The following is a 20,572-nucleotide window of genomic DNA, read 5'->3' as shown; positions in this document are numbered from 1 at the left end:
ACATTCTCCTTTACAACACTGGAATATTTGTTCATAATTGACTTCATGTCATATGGTTCTATTGAAGTCACCAAATGGACCATAGAGGTAATGGGTGAAAGTATTTCATTTGGTCTTTATTGATGTATTCCTTGTTTTACCAGGTGAGTTGACTGAGAATACATTCACATTTACAGCAATGACCTGGGGAAAGTTACAAAACATAGTAAAAATACATAGTTAACATACAAAATATATAAGCAGGCAAAACCACACACAAAAAGATCAAGCATAGAATCATAAGAAACAAACACATTCTTCCCTAAAAGGGTCCTCACACAGCCATCTGACCTGCCTCAGAGGCACTAATTCATCCAATTTCAGCAAACTCTGTACACCATTCCACAAGCAAGGTAGAAAATAGCTAAAGGCTAACCTAACTCTATCGAGATGGAAGGGATCTCCAGAGTTAGCCATCCCTTAGACCGCGTCTGACAGCTTGTATTTCCATAGGTTAACAGAGAAGCTAGGTATGGAGGTAGGTTATGCAACAGGGCTTTATAAACAACTAGTGTGCAATGCATCGATCTACGAGATTTCAAAGAGGGACAGCCTACTTTCTGATACAGAGTGCAGTGATGTGTGCTGAAACTATCACCCGCAATAAAGCACAATGCACTACGATAACAGCATCCAGTGGTGTCAATACAGTGGCATCTGCATTCATATTGACACTATCACCATTGTCTAAGACCGGAATAAATGTTGACTGAATAATTTGTTTTCTGCTATTTAAGGAAAGGCATGACCTCTATTCCCATAAAAGCCCATTTTAATTATTCACTTCTTAATTAACTAACTCATCAACATGATTTTTGAAGGAAAGCCTATTATCAATCCAGATGCCTAGAAATGTATAAGTGGGGACACAATCAATGAGGGCACCATCCAATGTTACGTATGCATAAATCATCAGATATATGTTCACGTGATTTGGAAAATAGCATATACTTGGTTTTACATGCATTAGGAGAATATACAATCAACATCACACCAAACATACATTGCAAATTATTGCCATATTCTGGGAATATAAGATATTAATGCTCCAATGTTTTATTGGAACGTTGTAAGTACATTCCGGGGACCAAAGACGTTTAAAACATTAAATATTCTGTCATGGTCCCCTGGAGGTTTTTGTCTAGTTCCTGACTTGTTCCGGGGATGTCCATAAAGACGTTTTTAGGACGTTGCCTGGTAGCCCTAAAGAAACATTCTCCCCCCAAAATATGTGCCTCATTACACATCACCCCTTGTTACTGTTGCTAAGCCCATCAAAGCCCTGATCCATTCACAGCTCTTTTGTCTGTTGACAAGGTTAGGGAAACGGACACATACATACACACACACACCAGTTCTATCAATATAAAGCATTTTCAACTTACAAATTTGACCCACATGATTACATTGTGCATGTGCATTTAAACAGTAGTTATAATTCAACATGTCCTCACCCAGGATTTGAACTCATAACCTCTTGGTTTACAGCATAAAATCTTTCTTTTACACCACCATGTTTGGGTAAAATACTGATTTCACCTGTATTGCTACATTTTGCACTTCAAAGTAAATCTCAGCTCTATTAAAAGTACACTCAGGAAAAACAATTTTATCCGTGTATTTTTTTTTCTTCTTTATTAAACATTTTATTAATTCAGGTCAGCCCAATCGAGACCAGGGTCTCATTTACAATGGTGACCTGAGTACAAACATTTTCACAATCAAGAAAAATGTACATTCCAAATAAAACAAGAATAATCTATACACTACCATTCAAAAGTTTGGGGTCACTTAGAAATGTCCTTATTTTTTAAAGAAAAGCACATTTTTTGTCCATTAAAATAACATAAAATTGATCAGAAATACAGTGTAGACATTGTTAATGTTGTAAATCACTATTGTAGCTGGAAACAACAGTTTTTTTTATGGAATATCTACATATGCGTACAGAGAACCATTACCAGCAACCACCACTCCTGTGTTCCAATGGTATGTTGTGTTAGCTAATCCAAGTGTATAATTTTAAAAGGCTAATTGATCATTAGAAAACCCTTTTGCAATTATGTTACACAGCTGAAAAATGTTATCCTGGTTTAAAGAAGCAATAAAACTGGCCTCTTTAGACTAGTTGAGTATCTGGAGCATCAGCATTTGTTGGTTCAATTACAGGCTCAAAATGGCCAGAAATAAAGGACATTCTTCTGAATCTCATCAGTCTATTCTTGTTCTGAGAAATGAAGGCTATTCCATGCGAGAAATTGCAAAGAAACTGAAGATCTCGCTGTGCACTACTCCCATCACAGAACAGTGCAAACTGGCTCTGGTGCACAACTGAGCAAGATGACAAGTATATTAGCGTCATTAAATAGTACCCGTAAAACACCATTCTCAACGTCAACAGTGAAGAGGTGATTCTGGGATGCTGGCCTTCTAGGCAGAGTGACAAAGAAAAAGCCATATTACAGACTGCCCAATAAAAATGTAATATTAAGATGGGCAAAAGAACACAAAAGGATCCCGGAGTCGCCTCTACACTGTTGACGTTGAGAATGGTGTTTTGCGGGTACTATTATATGGAGCTGCTACACAGAAGTACCAGTCACCTTCTCATTCAATAGTTTTTTTCTATGTTGTAGAATAATAGTGAAGACATCAAAATTATGAATTAACACATATGGATGTAACTGAAAAAAGTGTTAAACAAATTAAAATATATTTTACATTTGAGATTCTTCAAAGTAGCCACCCTTGGCCTTGAACACAGCTTTGTACACTCTTGGCATTCTCTCAACAAGCTTCATGAGGTAGTCACCTGGAATGAATTTCAATTAACAGGTGTCTCTTAAAAGTTAAATCGTGGAATTTCTTTCCTTCTTAATGCGTTTGAGCCAATCAGTTGTGCTGTGACAGGGTAGGTATACAGAAGATAGCCGTATTTGCTAAAAGATCAAGTCCATATTATGGCAAGAACAGCTCAAATAAGAAAAGAGAAATTCCTTTAAGACATGAAGGTCAGTCAATCCAGAACATTTCAAGGACTTTGAAAGTTTCCTCCAGTGCAGTCGTAAAATCCATTAAGCGCTATGATGAAACTGGCTCTCATGAGGACTGCCACAGGAAAGGAAGACCCAGAGTTACCTCTGCTGCAGAGGATAAATTCATTAGTTACCAGCCTCAGAAATGGGCAATTAACTGCACCTCAGATTGCAGCTCAAATAAATTATTCACAGAGTTCAGGTAACAGACACATCTCAACATCACCTGTTCAGAGGAGACTGTGTGAATTAGGCTGCGTGAAGCATGTAGGAGGTGGTGTGAAGGTGCTTTTCTGGTGAATAAGTCAAAATCCTTGGACTGAGGACGGGCAAAATAATCAAATGGATGTTCAGTGCTTTCACTGTCCCTTTCTATTTTCCCTGTACTGGGCTCTGAACCTCTCTCTCTCTCTCTGCACATCGGGTTGCTCTGCAGAATGAGATTAACATTGTAAATAACCTAAACTTAAACTTGTATTACTTGTGCGGTCATCGATTGTATGCCCCCCGATTACAGTCCTACTGATAATCTCATAAATAAACAACATATTGATCTAAAATCATAGCCTCCATGTTTAGGTTTGTGCTCTTCAGTTGTACCTGAAGGTTCCTGCTCGATTATCATTATTCTAAAATGAATTAAATTGTTTTTTTCCCTCATCAATCTACACACACACACACACATACCCCATAATGACAAAGCACAAACTGTTTAGAAATGTTTAATTTATTAACAATAAACTGAAATATCACATTTACATAAGTATTAAGACCCTTTAATCAGTACTTTGTTGAAGCACCTTTGGCAGTGATTACAACATTGAGTCTTCTTGGGTATGATGCTACAAGCTAGGCACACCGGTAACTGCTCCTAGGCCATCATTGAAAATAAGCATTTGTTCTTAACTGACTTGCCTACTTAAATAAAGGCAAAATAAAACAATTGGGGAGTTTCTCACATACTTCTCTGCAGATTCTCTCAGGCTCTGTCAGGTTGGACGGGGAGCATTGCTGCACAGCTATTTTCAGGTCTCTCCAGAGATGTTTGATCGGGTTCAAGTCCGGGATCTGGCTGGGCCACTCAAGGACATTCAGAGACTTGTCCCGAAGCCACTCCTGCATTGTCTTGGCTGTGTGCTTAGGGTCGTTGTCCTGATGGAAGGTGACCCGGTCCGAGGTCCTGACCGCTCCGGAGCAGGTTTTCATCAAGGATCTCTCTGTACTTTGCTCCGTTCATCATTGCCTCGATCCTGACTAGTCTCCCAGTCCTTGCTGCTGAAAAACATCCCCACAGCATGATGCTACCACCACCATGCTTCAACGTAGGTGTGGTGTCAGGTTTGAGAGTCTTTAGATACCTTTTTGGCAAAATCCAAATGCGCTGTCATGTGCCTTTTAGTTAAGAGTGGCTTCCATCTGGACACTCTACCATAAAGGCCCGATTAAAGGACTGCTGCAGAGATGGTTGTCCTTCTGGAAGGAAGGTTCTTCCATCTCCACAGAGGAACTCTTGAGCTCTGTCAGAGTGACCATCGGGTTCTTGGTCACCTCCCAGACCAAGGCCTTTCTCCCCCGAGTCTTGGTGGTTCCAAACCTCTTTCAGTTAAGAATGATGGAGGCCACTGTGTTCTTGGAGACCTTCAATGCTGCAGAAATGTTTTGGTACCCTTCCCCAGATCTGTGCCTCAACACAACCCTGTCTCGGAGCTCTATGGACAATTCCTTCGCACTTGTGGCTTGGTTTTTGCGCTGACATGCACCGTCAACTGTGGGACCTTGTATAGACAGGTGTGTGCCTTTCCAAATCATGTCCAATCAATTTAATTTACCACAGGTGGATCAAGTTGTAGAAACGTCTCAAAGATGATCAATGGAAACAGGATGCACCTGAGCTCAATTTCAAGTCTCTTAGCAAAGGGTGTGAATACTTTTTTTATTTTGAATGCATTTGCACAAATTTTCTAAAAACCTGTTTTCACTTTGTCATTATGAGGTATTGTGTGTAGATTGCTGAAACAACGTATTTAATCCATTTTAGAATAAGGTTGTAATGTAGAAAAATGTTGAAAAAGTCAAGGGGACTGTATACTTCCCGAAGGCACTATATGAGGATATTGTGGAAATACTGAAAGGATACCATTCACCAAAACCACCAGTTAAAAAAAGGTTTAGGTTCCACAGAAGAAACCAGGAAGAGGGAGAATCAGTAACAACGTTTGCTGCTGCATTAAAAAACTGTGTGTAAGTCTAAGCCCTGTGTTTGCGATATCTACTAAGCTAACATGTGGAATTGTTTTAAGATGGTCATACCATGGATCATTTAGCTATTTGATGTACAAATTTAGAACCCCTGTCAGTATAAAAAATATATACAAAAATGATTTGGTAAAATATTACATTTGTTCTTTACTGCTATAGCCCATAGAAACACATTGAATAACACAATAAACAATAAGGAATAAGGTTTTGAAGTGTCTGTCCTATATCCAGGAGATATTTAAAAAAACTCCACCACAAAAAGTGTTGACCCATATTTAGTACCTTTTTACATCCTATCCATCCTACTGGGTTACCTTCTTGATGACTCTTCTGAAGTGTCCTAGCAACTTTTTTAAAGTTAAAAAGTACAGAAAACAAATGGAACACACTTAAAAATAGAATGGTCTTCAGAAACAAGTCCCTGACACAGGCCTTATCCTCTGCCCCAATCCAGGTTATGGCGATGGCGATGGCGAGATGGTTTGACAGAATGCAAGGTAGCATCCACCACACTGTTGACTTCAGGTCCTTGGCACCCGTTACAGCTAGAACCTAAGCTACAAAATGCAAGAGAAGTATTAGAAATGACACACTATGTTAACATATTTCCATCCCTCTATATTTCATATACATTTATTGTGACAGTCTAAAGCAGGCCTGGGCAATTATTCTCCAAGGAGGGCCACGTTAGAATATGTTTTTGCCATCGCGGGCCACAATCATATTACAGGATTATACATCATGTGTGTGACTGTGTGACAGATATCTACTGTAAATCACATCCAGATATGCTACTTATTTAACTTTTTTAACATGCACAGAAATAAACCACATCCATGTTCTCCTTTTGGTAGGTATTTTCATTATTAAACATGCAATGAACTACACGGAGGGAAAAGTACACTGCATTCAGCACCACAGACAGAACTCTTAAGTCACAAAAACAAGAGAGAGAGCTTAACATTACATTTAAACTACTCAATCAGTGTGAGGGTTGAAGTCTCTGATAGGCATTGAAGTCAGGTATAGTTTCTGACTTTGCTATATGCATGATTGCTGTGAAGTGAGAGTCTGTAAGAGATGATCTGTGCTTTGACTTGTTATATTTCATCACTGAAAATGTCTGTTCACATACATTGGTTGACCCAAAGATCTTCTGAACATGATTCGTAATCTTTGGAAAGTTTTGTTAATTGAGAGATGCATAGAACCTGCTCAGTGACATTGTTTTAAATTACTGCATCAGACTGAAGATCGATAAGCTCAAGTCGCAGGTCAGTGGGAGCGTTATCCACATTGAAGGTGAAAGGAGAGGAAACCAACAGCATGTCATTTTCCAACACTTTGAAATCCTCAAAACGATGAGAAAACTCACCGTTCAAAGAACGGAGCAGCGATGTATAGTTCTCATGCTGGTCATCTGATAGGGAATATACTTCATACTATACTTCATATACTTCAATATATATGAATTCAGTTCATTCATGAGGGCCATGATGTACGCAGTGAAGGCAAAATCAGTCAACCATTCTTTAACTTGCAGTTGAGGGAAATCCACATATTTTCCTTCCATTTGCCAAAACGCAGCAATCTCCGACTTCAGGTCCCACACCCTTTGAAACACCTTCCCCAAACTCAGCCATCTCAGGTTTGTGTGGTAAGGGAGATCTGCATGACCCGACTCCGTCTCCTCCAACAATGAGGTAAACTGCTTGTGGTTTAACGATTTTGCTCTGATGTAGTTTACCACTTTAGTGACTGCTTCCGCAACATGGCTCATTTTCAGAACACATATACAAAGCATCTCCTGATGAATAATGCAATGCAGGAAAATCATTTTCTGATCTGGGTTCAGCTCAGCTATTTGATCTTGTATCCTTTTCAAAAGGCCAATGTACTTCCTGTCAAGTTTGGTCACACTGGATCAGTGGTCACACTGGATCACTTTTTAAAGCCTTGACCCAGCTTTGCCGTACACTTTTAACCTCCTCCAATAAATCCTTGAGGTTGTGCCCTTCATTGACTGCACTGAAGCAAGCCCCTCTGTAATTTCAAAGTCTGGGGTTATGCCTCGTAAGAATATCAACAACTGTGCCGTGTCACTTGCATCACTGCTCTCATCCAGGGCCAAGAAGAAATAGGTGAAATCCTTCCCCTTGTCTTTCAACTGTTGTTCCATATTCTCTGCGATGTCCTCAACATGCCATGTCACTGTTCGTCTTGACAGGGAAACATTTTCAAACAGTTCTTTCTTGTTGGGGCAAAGTATTGCTGCAGAGTCAATGAAACATTCTTTAATGATTTAACCCTCAGCGAATGGCTTGCTTTGTATAGCAATTTTTTGGGACAGTACATAGCCAGCTCTCGCAATTCCGACGTTTGCTGAATGCAGTTTTGTGAACTGAGAAACTGAGAAAGCAACTATTTCGATGCACTTGCCCTCTGCTCAGAAGGCATATTCCTATGTTTCTCTGCATGTGTCGCCTGGAAGTGTCGGGAGGAGTTGTAGTCTTTCAAGACAGTGATGCACTCTTTGCACACTAAGCACACAGCTTTCCCTGATACCTCAATAAATAAATATTTCAATGTCCACTCTTGCTGGAACACCCTACATTCATTGTCTACTTTCCTTTTCTTTGAAAAACACATTTTTGAGAAAATGTCCAGCGAGCTGCTACTATTTGTTACTGTGATGTGTGTGTCAGCCTGTCAGTCACTGTCTGTCCTCGTGCAGTTGTTATTTATACGTGCCTTCAAAATAAATGTCCCACAAGCGGTGGGAGTTAAATTATTACACAAAGGAGAGTATTCATTGGGCTTTTCATTTGAGGCACCGATGGAGTGTCTCACTCCTGGCCCGGTTTGAAAAAAATTATGTTCCATTGAAATGAATGAAATATTGTACAATAAATAACAGAGAGGCAGAGTCTCATCCGGGCTAAGTGAATGTAACGATACATACCTCCATGACTATCGCATCCACATGGTGCTGTGGTGAATACGATGCTGGGGCTGGCCATTGCCCTAATGGAAAGACACAGCAGATTAGCTAGCTACATGACTAAAGGGGCTTTTTCTCCTGTGAATATAGTTACATATACTGTTAGTCAATTTTGATAATTAGCAAACCATCAAATGTTAGCAAGCTAGGTAAGTAATGTGGCTAGCAAGGACACAATCATAATTTGGCTAGCTAGCAACGGTCAAGTTCATGTTTCTGTTAAGCTAGCTAGCTAAAGTTAGCAATCTAGCAAAGTAATGTTAACTACCTATCTAGGCTACGCTAGCTTGCATTATTGTCCTCATTGATGTTAACTTTACACAATAAAACTACTCACAAATGAAGGAACGCAGTAATATTACTTACTTGAGCAAACAAACTTTGCATTCCAATTTGGTGCATGAACAGATGAGAACTAGAAACGAGAAACATTTTCAAACACATTGGTTTTAAAAATAAAAAAACAACGAGCTAGATAGCTAATGAGGTCTGTTGTCTCCCACAAATGATCCACTGTATGCATGATTCAAAATTCAGGTTAGCGAATTGGTGCACCATGTGTCACTAGTGTATTATTTCTCGGTATTTCCAAACTTTCGGCAGTGATAAATGAAAACAATTAAACTGCTCTTTAGTTCCAAAAGCCTGTGAATTTTATTTACCAAAAGCTACTGGATATTAGTAATCAAGTATCAAAGACAGATTTCAAAACTCAATGGAGGATGGTAATAAAGAACTTCCTGTGAGGCTTTTCGGCTTCTTCTGTGGGGTTTAAGAGGTGCTGCCACCTATGACACGTAGTGATCAACCCTTTTCTTCAAGTGGGTGAGGCGGTTTAGTGAGTGAGTGACATTTAGTTACATATAGTTTTGGCAAGTCGGTTAGCACATCTACTTGGTAATTTTTCCATCAATTGTTTACAGACCGATTATTTCACTGAAAATTCACCGTATCACAATTCCAGTGGGTCAGAAGATTACATACACTGAGTTGACTGTGCCTTTTAAACAGCTTGGAAAATTCCAGAATGGCTTTAGAAGCTTCTGATAGGCTAATTGACATCATTGGAGGTGTACATGTGGATGTATTTCAAGGCCTACCTTCAAACTCAGTGCAGCTTTGCTTGAAATCATGAGAAAATCAAAAGAAATCAGCCAGTACCTCAGACAAAAATGTGTAGACCTCCACAAGTCTGGTTCATCCAGCAATTTCTAAATGCCTGAAGGTACCACGTTCATCTGTACAAACAATAGTACGCAAGTATAAACACCATGGGACCACGCAGCCGTCATACCGCTCAGGAAGGAGACGCGTTATTTCTCCAAGAGATTAACATACTTTGATGTGAAAAGTGCAACTCAATCCCAGAACAACAGCAAATGACCTTGTGAAGATGCAGGAGGAAACAGGTACAAAAATATCTATATCCACAGTAAAACAAGTCCTATATCGACATAACCTGAAAGGCCGCTCAGCAAGGAAGAAGCCACTGCTCCAAAACACCATCACAAAGCCAGACGGTTTGCAACTGCACATGGGGACAAAGATCATACTTTTTGGAGAAATGTCCTCTGGTCTGATGAAACAAAAATATAACTATTTGACCACAATGACCATTGTTATGTTTGGAGGAAAAAGGGGGCCGCTTGCAAGCCGAAGAACACCATCCCAACCGTGAAACACGGCGGTGGCAGCATCATGTTGTGGGGGTGCTTTGCTGCAGGAAGGACTGGCGCACTTCACAAAATAGATGGCATCATGAGGGAGAAAAATGATGTGGATATATTGAAGCAACATCAAGACATCAGTCAGAAAGTTAAAGCTTGGTCGCAAATGGGCCTTCGAAATGGACAATGACCCCAAGCATACTTCCAAAGTTGTGGCAAACTGGCTTAAGGACAACAAAGTCAAGGTATTGGAGTGTCCATCACAAAGCCCTGATCTCAATCCCATACAAAATTTGTGGGCAGAACTGAAAATGCATATGCGAGCAAGGAGGCCTACAAACCTGACTCAGTTACACCAGCTCTGTCAGGAGTTATGGGCCAAAATTCACCCAACATATTGTGGGAAGCTTGTGGAAGGCTACCCAAGACGTTTGACCCAAGTTAAACAATTTAAAGGCAATGCTACCAAATACTAATTGAGTGTATGTAAACTTTGACTCGCTGGGAATGTGTTGAAAGAAATAAAATAAAAGCTTAAATAAATCATTCTCTCTACTATTATTCTGATATTTCACGTTCTTAAAATAAAGTGGTGATCCTAACTGACCTAAGAAAGACAGGGAATTTTTACTAGGATTAAATGTCAGAAATGGTGAAAAACTGAGTTTAAATGTATTTGGCTAAGGTGTATGTAAACTTCCGAAATTCAACTGTAGTAGCCTACATTAAATCAATGGCAAAATGTATGCTATTTTGGGGCATACATCTATTTCAACTGTAAATTATTAGGAGTAGTTCTATAACATTTTTGGGTCATCCTCAATGATTGTAAATGCATTATGTCCACATGTGTGGTTGTATTGTGTTTTCAAATTGACAAAAACAGTTAAAAGTAAAATCACAAATGTAAAGTATTGATAGGAACAACAAAAACAGCTTACATCTTCTGGCTGACAGTAGGTAACTGGAAGGTGGCAGGCCGAATTTGAGATCAGAGAAATTATTTGGTATTGGCAAATAGTATACAGACACAAGTCCACTACAATATTGGCACACTAAACATAACTCTGGAGTTTAGGCTGATTGTACTGTATATTCCTACTGCAGAGGAGAAATATCTATATATGCAGAGGGAGGGATGCTGCCATGGCAAATATATACAGCGCATCAGTGGAGGCTGGTGGGAGGAGCTATAGGAGGACAGGCTCATTTTAATAGCTGCAATGGAATAAATGGAACGGTATGAAACATATGGAAACTACGTTTGACTCTGTTCCATTTATTTCAGTCTAGCCATCACAATGAGCATGTCCTCCTATAGCCCCCCCCACCCCACCAGCCCCCACTGCAGTGCATATACAGTGTTGTGCGGAGGTGTACATAGTCCAAATGCAGTAGTGTAGATTAGCATTTGAGCTCATTGATGACAAGGTGCAGTAATCAGCCCAATTGAGGTGGCGGGAAGTTTTGGTCATGATTGACCTAAATCATCTGCCAGAGCAGATTTTTGAAATCATGGGGTGTCCAGGATGGGCAGGGACGGCGATGATCTTACCTGCACGCTTCCTTGAACTGGAGGTGTGCAGGTCCTTGATGGTGGGCAGGTGACAGCCGATGACCTTCTCCGAAGACCGGACAATGCGCTGCAGTTTGCCAGGACCCAAACCAGACAGTGATGGATGTGTAGAACCTAATCAGTTGGAGTTTGAGTTTCCTCAGCTGGTGCAGATAGTACATCCTCTGTCAAGCCTTCTTGGTCACTGCTGTGATGTTTTCCCCCAACTTGAGTTTGTGGGAGATGATGGTCCTCAGGAATTTAAATGACTTGGCCATGCTGACAGCGGAGCCATCAATCTCGAAGTCAACCACCATCTCTACGGTTTTGACTGTGTTAAGTTCCAGGTTGTTGCAACTGCACCAGATGGTGAACCTCTCCAAGATACATGGGTGTGTTTTGTCCTATATTTATATGTTTTTATTTAATCCCAGCCCCCGTCCCCGCAGGATGCCTTTTGCCTTTTGGTAGGCTGCCATTGTAAATAAGAATTAGTTCTTAACTGACTTGCGTAATTAAATAAAGGTTAAATAAATAAATAAAATTAGAACATGGACTCGTAGCCATCGGAGATGAGACCGACCAGGTTGGTGTCATCAGCGAACCTGAGGAGTTTGACAGATGCGTTGTTGGAGGTGCAGTCATTGATGTAGAGTGAGTAGAGGAGGGGGGAGAGCATGCAACCCTGCGGTGCCCCCGTGTTGAGAGATATGGAGTCTGAAATATGTTTCCACATCTTTAACGTGCTGTGTCCTGTTGGTTAGGAAGTTGGTGATCCACCGACAGAGTCAAATACTTTCAGCTGGGTAACTTTGCTGTAGCAGTTCCAGAATGATTGTGTTGAAGGCTGAGCTAAATTCCACAAATATTATCCTCATGTATGTCCTTGCGTTTTCAAGGTTTTGGAGAATGTAGTGAAGGCCCATGTGGACGGCGTCATCCACAGACTGACTGGCTCTGTCGGCTAACTGCATGGGGTCAAGTGGTGGTTTTGAGATGAGACAGGACAAGGTGCTTAAAGGTTTTCATGATGACCAAGGTGAGCGCTACAGGTCTGGAGTTATTCAGGCGGTTACCTTTTGTTTCTTCGGGACGGGGATGATGGTGAAGCAATTGAAGCAGACAGGTACAGTGCATAGTTCCAGAGTCTGATTGAATATGTCCGTGAAAACAGGGTAAAACTGGTCAATGCAGTGCTTTAGTGTGGCTGAGGAGACCCGGTCTGGGCTTGCAACCGTCCTGCTGTTTTGCCTCTTGAAGAGCTTGTTCACTATCCTGTTCTGTGATGACGATGGGGTGGGTGGGCAGCCTGGGGTAGGCGGGGGTAAGGAGGGAGGGAGGGAGGGGGTTGGAGGAAGGGAGTAGTGTCCTGATGGCTGAGAGTATTGTCAGCTGAGGGGCAAGATGGCAGAGAAGAAACTATTGATGGCTGAGGGCATTTTGAGATTCAAAACGACAGTAGAATTCGTCCAGCTGGTTTGACAGTAGTGGGTCGTCTAGTGCCTGGGGGGTATTTTGTTTGTATTTTGTGATCTGCTGGAGACCCTTTCAGACAGATGAGCTGTCGTTGGGCTCAAATTATTGTTCTAGCCACTCCTTGTAATGACTTTTGGCCACTTTAATCCCCTTGTTGAGCAGCTGTTAGCAGTTCTATAGGCCTCTTTGTTGTTGCTCCTATGTGCCCCCTCTTTGGCTGAGCACAGGGCTCTGAGTTCAGCATTGAACCAGGTTTTGTCATTGTTAAATTTGACAAAAGTTCTGGTTAGAACCACAGGTGTCTGCATGGTCAGATGTACAGTTCAGATTTACAGCTGTGAAAATGAGACCAGACAGTTGATTACAGTTGGGTGATGTCAACCTTTGTCCTATCGTGATTATGTACCCATAAAACATTGTGATATACAATGGTATCATCCCCCATTGGCCAAGCAAAAAAATTTGCTCAGCAAAATCTAAATGCTACAACTTGAATAATAATGATGAAAGATAAGGTTGTTGACAGCCTGGGCAGAGACTAAGTACAGGCAAATATTTTCTAATATTTATTTCTGGTGGAGGAGCTTCAGCATTGAACAGGTTTGTGTGTGTGTGTGTGTGTGGCGCGCAAATTATGGAGCAGTGACATAAACCCTGTTTATACCTGGTTCTAACTTGCATCCTTTGTCCTGATCTAGTCCACATTCTGATTGTCTACACCTGTCTAAACATGTGGGCACAATCAAACTGTGATCCGATCCTCCTGCCCACCTCCGGAGGTAGTCAGACATGCATTGTGTCTGGATATCTTACAAGTGTAGAAAGATCTGGACAAAGAAACCATTTAAATCATAATTATTACACCCTCTAAAATCCTTGACTGGTGGCACAATTGACTGATTACATAAATATGCTTCATACAATAAATAAATACATATTATGTTTGATAGAGTAGCTGTGAAATAATTTGCATAAACGAAGTGACCAGGAAATCTGGTCACAATGCAGACACAGTGGATGGATAACAGTGGATGGATAATGTGTGTAAACACATTACTAGAAATGTGGGCACAATCAGAATGTAGACAAGATCAGGATAAAGGACCCATGTTAGCACCAGGTATAAACAGAGTTTTAGTGAGTTAGGTTATATATCATGGGCTGAATCTAAGCAGTCTCCTATCTTCAGAAGTGGATAATAATAGCTTTATTTGCCTCATAAAATAATAGTAAATAAATGATATTGTTTGTTCTCTCATAAAGCTATGATTGAGAATAGTGTATGCCTAAACTTAGGCTATAGACTTTCATTCTTGATCATTCTTAAACTAGAAAATTTGGGCTAATGAGCTAATGTTCATAACTTTAACATCTCTTAAATTCATTGTTCATTTTGTTAAGACACTCTATGACCAGACTTATCCAGAGCAGACTGTGGATAAATACTTTTGACATCTTTCTATCTGTAAAATCTATATGTAAAATGCATTTTTGGCGCATTTGCTTAAAATAATCTTGATTCTGAAGCTGAGAAAAATTTGTTGGCTTGTGGGAAGAGTCTGACTTTCGGGAAATGGCAGTTAAAGACAAGTACACTGAATTAATTCGACCAAATGTCAAAAGCCTATTTAGACCCAATCACCATCTCTTCAAAGTAAGTTACTAAATGTAATGCAGTTTGTAACAATCTCTTTGTTGTTTATGTGTAATTCAATGTAGCGAGCTTTGACGCAGCCGTCATACCGCTGAGGAAGGAGACGCGTTCTGTCTCCTAGAGAGGACAATATACAGTGGGGAGAACAAGTATTTGATACTGCCGATTTTGCAGGTTTTCCTACTTACAAAGCACATAGAGAAAATCACATTGTATGATTTTTTATTAATTAATTAGCATTTTATTGCATGACAAAAGTATTTGATCACCTACCAACCAGTAAGAATTACGGCTCTCACAGACAGTTTTTCTTTAAGAAGCCCTCATGTTCTCCACTCATTATCTGTATTAACTGCACCTGTTTGAACTCGTTACCTGTATAAAAGACACCTGTCCACACACTCAAACAGACTCCAACCTCTACACAATGGCCAAGACCAGAGAGCTGTGTAAGGACATCAGGGATAAAATTATAGACATACACAAGGCTGGGATGGGCTAGAGGACAATAGGCAAGCAGCTTGGTGAGAAGGCAACAACTGCAAGATCCATGCAAGATCTCACCTAGTGGGGCATCAATGATCATGAGGAAGGTGAGGGATCAGTCCAGAACTACACGGCAGGACCTGGTCAATGACCTGAAGAGAGCTGGGACCACAGTCTCAAAGAAAACCATTAGTAACACACTACGCCGTCATGGATTAAAATCCTGCAGCGCACGCAAGGTCCCCTGCTCAAGCCAGCGAATGTCCAGGCCCATCTGAAGTTTGCCAATGACCATCTGGTTGATCCAGAGGAGGAATGGGAGAAGGTAATGTGGTCTGATGAGACAAAAATAGAGCTTTTTGGTCTAAACTCCACTCACCGTGTTTGGAGGAAGAAGAAGGATGAGTACAACCCCAAGAACACCATCCCAACCGTGAAGCATGGAGGTGGAAACATCATTCTTTGGGGATGCTTTTCTGCAAAGGGGACAGAACGACTGCACCGTATTGAGGGGAGGATGGATGGGGCCATGTATCGCGAGATCTTGGCCAACAACCTCCTTCCCTCAGTAAGAGCATTGAAGATGGGTCGTGGCTGGGTCTTCCAGCATGAAAACGACCCGAAACACACAGCCAGTGCAACTAAGGAGTGGCTCCGTAAGAAGCATCTCAAGGTCCTGGAGTGGCCTAGCCAGTCTCCAGACCTGAACCCAATATCTTTGGAGGGAGCTGAAAGTCCGTATTGCCCAGCGACAGATCTGTATGGAGGAGTGGGCCAAAATCCCTGCTGCAGTGTGTGCAAACCTGGTCAAGAATACAGGAAACGTATAATCTCTGTAATTGCAAACAAAGGTTTCTGTACCAAATATTAAGTTCTGCTTTTCTGATGTATCAAATACTTGTTATGCAATAAAATGCAAATTAATTACTTAAAAATCATACAATGGAATTTCCTGGATTTTTGTTTTAGATTCCGTCTCTCACAGTTGAAGTGTATCTATGATAAAAATTACAGACCTCTACATGCTTTGAAAGTAGGAAAACCTGCAAAATCGGCAGTGTATCAAATACTTGTTCTCCCCACTGTAGCAGGACAATATACCTTTAGCAGGACAATATACCTTTAACAACACCTCTCTGTATTTTGATACTTTGTGGATGGTGCTTCCCCAGTGGCACAGCTGTCTAAGTCACCGCATCACAATGCAAAATGCGTTGCTACAGATACCCCAACCGGCCAGTGTAACGGATGTGAAATGGCTAGCTTAGTTAGCGGTGCGCGCTAAATAGCGTTTCAATCGGTGACGTCACTTGCTCTGAGACCTTGAAGTAGTGGTTCCCCTTGCTCTGCAAGGGCCGCGGCTTTTGTGGCGCGATGGGTAACAATGCTTCGTGGGTGTCAGTTGTTGATGTGTGCAGAGGGACCCTGGTTTGCGCCCGGGTATGGGCGAGGGGACGGTCTAAAGTTATACTGTTACACCGCCACTGGGAGACCCATGAGGCAGATTTTGATTTTCATTTAGAATCCTCCAATCCTCTATATGTAATTATTGGTGGAGAGTCACGTCATATTTTTCGCTATACTGTAGGCCTACTGAGTCTCTACTGAGTCTCCTACTGAGTCTCACTAGCGTTGAGTAATGTGCTCTTAACTTATTTATTTAAAGAGCATATTGAAGTTAGAAGCAATAGGATTTGAGGCAATAGCCTATTACTATTACAAGCATGGGGACTGGTCTTGATAAATCAGTTAGTTTTTATTTTGACTGAATCTCCATTTGGGTATTGGTTAGACTACAATTATGTTGTAGAAATGTTATGCTCTTGGTGTAACCTTTATTTACCTAGGCAAGTCAGTTAAGAACAAATTATTGTTTACAAGGGCAGTCTACTCCTTCCTCCCCATAAGGGAATTGATCCCCAGTCTCCCACGTGCCCGCACGACACGGGGATTCTTTAGCTAAATAGCCCAGTACTGTAGCCTACTCCCAACCGTCACGTTGTACAGCGCCATATTTTCCGTTCCATCCTAACAGAAACCCAGAGGGTTTTTCGTTTTTCTTGAAATTGAAACACCATAATATTAATCAAATTAATTAAGTGAAATTTCTTAAAATCAGTCCCATATACTATGTTCTTACAAAAAAGTTAAAATTCTCCAGTACAGTCTCTTTTAACCTCTCTAGGGTATGTGGGACGCTAGCGTCCCACCTGGCCAACATCCAGTGAGATTGCAGAGAGCCAAATTCAAATACAGAAATACTCATTGTAAAAATTCAGAAAAGATACAACTATTTTACATAGGTTTAAAGATTAACTTGTGAATCCAACCACGGTGTCAGATTTCAAAAATGCTTTACGGCGAAAGCATACCTTACAATTATTTGAGAACATAGCCCAGCAGACAAATCATTACAAACAGGAACCAGCCAAGTAGAAGAGTTACACAAGACAGAAATAGAGATAAAAATGAATCACTTACCTTCTTCATATGGTTGCACTCAGAAGACATTCATTTATTCAATAAATGTTCCTTTTGTTCGATAAAGTCTCTCTTTATATCCGAAAACTTCCGTTTTGTTCACACGTTTTCTTTAGTAATCCACAGGCTCAAACGCAGTCACAACAGGCAGACAAAAAAATCCATATTGAATCCGTAAAGTTCATAGAAACATGTCAAACAATGTTTATATTCAACCCTCAGGTTGTTTTTAGCCTAAATATTCGATAATATTTCAACCGGACAATAACGTCATCAATATAAAAGATAAACAAGAAAGGCACTCTCTCGGTCATGCGCATGAAAAAGCTCTGTGACACGGCATGGTCCACTCATTCACTGTTCTTACTCCCTCATTTTCAGAATACAAGCCTGAAACAATTTCTAAAGACTGACATCTAGTGGAAGGCATAGGAACTGCAATTTGAGTCCTAAGTCAATGGATACTGTAATGGCATTGAATAGAAAACTACAACATCAACAAAAATCCTACTTCCTGAATGGATTTCTCTCAGGTTTTTTTTCTCAGGTTGTTCTCAACTCCCAACTTGTGGGAGTTGCTTCAGGAAGCATGGGGTGAAATCTCTTCAGATTACCTCAACAAATTGACAACTAGAATGCCAAAGGTCTGCAAAGGCAAAGTTTGAAGGACACAATTATTATTTAAATTTAAAAATCATTATAACCTTGTCTTGACTATATTATAACCTTGTCCTGACTATATTTCCTATTTATTTTGCAACTCATTTCATGTATGTTTTCATGGAAAACAAGGACATTTCTAAGTGACCCCAAACTTTTGAAAGGTATATATATATAACACACACACGTATGTATTTATATATATTTATATGTGTAAAAAATATATATGTGAGACTGGAAATTACGCAGACATTTACATTGATGGAAGCCACAATCTATCTGCAATATTAAAGCTGATCTGCTATTTTTTGACAACTGGTTAGATGGCCTTCGGTATTTCAAAAACATTGGTTTACTTTAATGTAGCTGTAAGCTAGGTTTTGATAGCAACCGGCTGACTCATGCGGTCACGTAATGTTAGCAAGCTGGTTGGGCTAACGTTATTAGGCTAGTTGGCTAGCAACCTTGCAAGCTGGTTGGGCTAACGTTATTAGGCTAGTTGGCTAGCAACCTTGCAAGCTGGTTGGGCTAACGTTATTAGGCTAGTTGGCGAGCAACCTTGCAAGCTGGTTGGGCTAACGTTATTAGGCTAGTTGGCTAGCAACCTTGCAAGCTGGTTGGGCTAACGTTATTAGGCTAGTTGGCTAGCAACCTTGCAAGCTGGTTGGGCTAACGTTATTAGGCTAGTTGGCTAGCAACCTTGCAAGCTGGTTGGGCTAACGTTATTAGGCTAGTTGGCGAGCAACCTTGCAAGCTGGTTGGGCTAACGTTATTAGGCTAGTTGGCTAGCAACCTTGCAAGCTGGTTGGGCTAACGTTATTAGGCTAGTTGGCTAGCAACCTTGCAAGCTGGTTGGGCTAACGTTATTAGGCTAGTTGGCTAGCAACCTTGCAAGCTGGTTGGGCTAACGTTATTAGGCTAGTTGGCTAGCAACCTTGCAAGCTGGTTGGGCTAATGTTATTAGGCTAGTTGGCTAGCAACCTTGCAAGCTGGTTGGGCTAACGTTATTAGGCTAGTTGGCTAGCAACCTTGCAAGCTGGTTGGGCTAACGTTATTAGGCTAGTTGGCTAGCAACCTTGCAAGCTGGTTGGGCTAATGTTATTAGGCTAGTTGGCTAGCAACCTTGCAAGCTGGTTGGGCTAACGTTATTAGGCTAGTTGGCGAGCAACCTTGCAAGCTGGTTGGGCTAACGTTATTAGGCTAGTTGTCTAGCAACCTTGCAAGCTGGTTTGTAATAATACATTCATAAAGCATTTGCTTATTGGCTGAAAATGTCATTCATACTATTAGTCATGTTAGTCATGCGTTATTTTGGTTGGAGTTTACATTATAGGGAATAGGCTGGCTTGCCGGGTCCTCCATATTATGTCACACACCTCAAATACATTTTCCGGCATGACTTTTGGAATTCTGATTAGTTTTATGTAATAACTCGAGAAATAGAAAAGTGAGGTGTAACTTTGCGTCGGGACTTTTGATGTGTCTACCGATGAAAATCTATATGTTACATGTGGTTATGTGGACACCAAGGAACTTGAAGGTCTCATCCTGCTCCACTATAGCCCTGTCAATGTGGATGGGGGCAACAGCGCACCCTCGCAGAGTGAGAGCAAAGGGCAATGTGAATTAACAACAGTCCTCGAATTATCATTGGACTACAGGTGGTCTACAATACAAAGACAGATATCAGGGCACTGAGGGGGTGTCTATACTTATCTGTTAAACATTCACTCTGGGTGGTTGAGACCTACAAGCAAAGACTGGTATAACCAGAGAGGATACATTACTCACAGCGAGATCAATACGGCCTTATTAGGGTTTGTGCTTTGATATCGTAGAGGAGGGAGATGGTATAAGTGTTTAAATAAATAAACATGTGTCTTAATGTTGTATGCATGTTGTCATTTGTATCACAGGAGCATTTGGAAATGTTTCTGAGACAAGCAGACAGACAGACAGACAGACATTCAGAAATGCAGACAAATGGACAGACATGCACGTGCAAACACACACACACACACACTCTTTTACACTACTGGGTGGGTCTGTTTCCAATCATTCCTTTCCCGCATTTCGTTTCCCTTCCCTTCTCCGGCTACAGAACGGCTCCAGAAGCTTTAGCCCCCCATATTAAATAGACTGTGAGGTCATGAAACTTTCCCCTTCTCCATTTCCTGCCAGCTCTCAAGCATCGTCTGTCATTAAAACACAATCCTGGCAGTCCCCCGCTCCAGTATATAGAATCTCCATTGTGTGTGT

The 20,572-nt window shown here is 40.9% G+C and overlaps 1 protein-coding gene across 1 annotated transcript in view; it reads right to left on the bottom strand.

The window, feature by feature from the left end:
- myo10 (myosin X) overlaps nucleotides 1-20,572 on the bottom strand; it is a 263,426-nt gene that overhangs the window by 162,773 nt on the left and 80,081 nt on the right. The gene's annotated exons all lie outside the window — the stretch shown is intronic.

The sequence above is a fragment of the Oncorhynchus masou genome, chromosome 3, assembly GCF_036934945.1.
Source record: "Oncorhynchus masou masou isolate Uvic2021 chromosome 3, UVic_Omas_1.1, whole genome shotgun sequence".
Lineage (NCBI taxonomy): Eukaryota > Metazoa > Chordata > Actinopteri > Salmoniformes > Salmonidae > Oncorhynchus > Oncorhynchus masou.
The sequence above is the reverse complement of the archived record's forward strand: the minus strand, read 5'-3'. Positions and strand labels throughout refer to the sequence as shown.